We start from the raw sequence: 2,084 nt of genomic DNA, 5'->3' as shown, positions 1-2,084 counted from the left end.
TCCTGGATGTAGTCCCTTATATACTATTACCCCCTATATATTCCTGGATGTAGTCCCTTATATACTATTACCCCTATATATTCCTGGATGTAGTCCCTATATACTATTACCCCTATATATTCCTGGATGTAGTCCCTTATATACTATTACCCCCTATATATTCCTGGATGTAGTCCCCCTATATACTATTACCCCCTATATATTCCTGGATGTAGTCCCTTATATACTATTACCCCCTATATATTCCTGGATGTAGTCCCTTATATACTATTACCCCTATATATTCCTGGATGTAGTCCCTTATATACTATTACCCCTATATATTCCTGGATGTAGTCCCTTATATACTATTACCCCTATATATTCCTGGATGTAGTCCCTTATATACTATTACCCCTATATATTCCTGGATGTAGTCCCTTATATACTATTACCCCCTATATATTCCTGGATGTAGTCCCTTATATACTATTACCCCCTATATATTCCTGGATGTAGTCCCTTATATACTATTACCCCTATATATTCCTGGATGTAGTCCCTTATATACTATTACCCCCTATATATTCCTGGATGTAGTCCCTTATATACTATTACCCCCTATATATTCCTGGATGTAGTCCCTTATATACTATTACCCCCTATATATTCCTGGATGTAGTCTCTTATATACTATTACCCCCTATATATTCCTGGATGTAGTCCCTTATATACTATTACCCCTATATATTCCTGGATGTAGTCCCTTATATACTATTACCCCTATATATTTCCTGGATGTAGTCCCTATATACTATTACCCCCTATATATTCCTGGATGTAGTCCCTTATATACTATTACCCCCTATATATTCCTGGATGTAGTCCCTTATATACTATTACCCCTATATATTCCTGGATGTAGTCCCTTATATACTATTACCCCCTATATATTCCTGGATGTAGTCCCTTATATACTATTACCCCCTATATATTCTGGATGTAGTCCCTCTATATACTATTACCCCCTGTATATTCCTGGATGTAGTCCTTATATACTATTACCTCCTATATATTCCTGATGTAGTCCCTTATATACTATTACCCCCTATATATTCCTGGATGTAGTCCCTTATATACTATTACCTCCTATATATTCCTGGATGTAGTCCCTTATATACTATTACCTCCTATATATTCCTGGATGTACTCCCTTATATACTATTACCCCCTATATATACCTGGATGTAGTCACTTATATACTATTACCCCCTATATATTCCTGGATGTAGTCCCTTATACACTATTACCCCTATATATTCCTGGATGTAATCCCTTATATACTATTACCCCCTATATATTCCTGGATGTAATCCCTTATATACTATTACCCCCTATATATTCCTGGATGTAGTCCCTTATATACTATTACCCCCTATATATTCCTGGATGTAGTCTCTTATATACTATTACCCCCTATATATTCCTGGATGTAGTACCTTATAAGCCCTCAAATAGTTTCCCCACAATGGACGTTAGGCTTACAGGTCTATAGTTACCTGGGGAAGTTCGAGAGCCCTTTTTGAAGATCGGCACTACATTAGCCTTACGCCAGTCCCTTGGCACAATACCAGCAAGCAAAGAATCACGGATTATTTCATACAAGGGTAGAGAAATTACAGAACTGAGTTCCCTAAGAACTCTGGGGTGTAATCCATCAGGCCCTGGAGCTTGGTTACATTGAGTTTATTTAATTTATCTTGGACCATATCTATAGTAAACCAGTCCAGTACATTACATGTGTTAGCAGCACTGGCCCCGCCCACCTCAGCACTGGTCCCACCCACCTCAGCACTGGCCCCACCCACCTCAGTGCTGGCCCCACCCACCTCAGTACTGGCCCCACCCACCTCAGTACTGGCTCCACCCGCCTCAGTACTGGCCCCACCCACCACAGCTCCATCCTCTTCTTTTGTATATACAGAACTGAAGAAGCCATGAAGTAACTCCGCTTTCTCCTGATCCCCAGTTATTACCTCCCCGTCCCCATTATTTAGGGCTCCTACATGCTCTGTCCTTGGGTTTTTTGCATTAATATATTTGAA

The sequence above is a fragment of the Dendropsophus ebraccatus genome, chromosome 2 (assembly GCF_027789765.1).
Source record: "Dendropsophus ebraccatus isolate aDenEbr1 chromosome 2, aDenEbr1.pat, whole genome shotgun sequence".
NCBI classification, from domain to species: domain Eukaryota; kingdom Metazoa; phylum Chordata; class Amphibia; order Anura; family Hylidae; genus Dendropsophus; species Dendropsophus ebraccatus.
The sequence above is the reverse complement of the archived record's forward strand: the minus strand, read 5'-3'. Positions refer to the sequence as shown.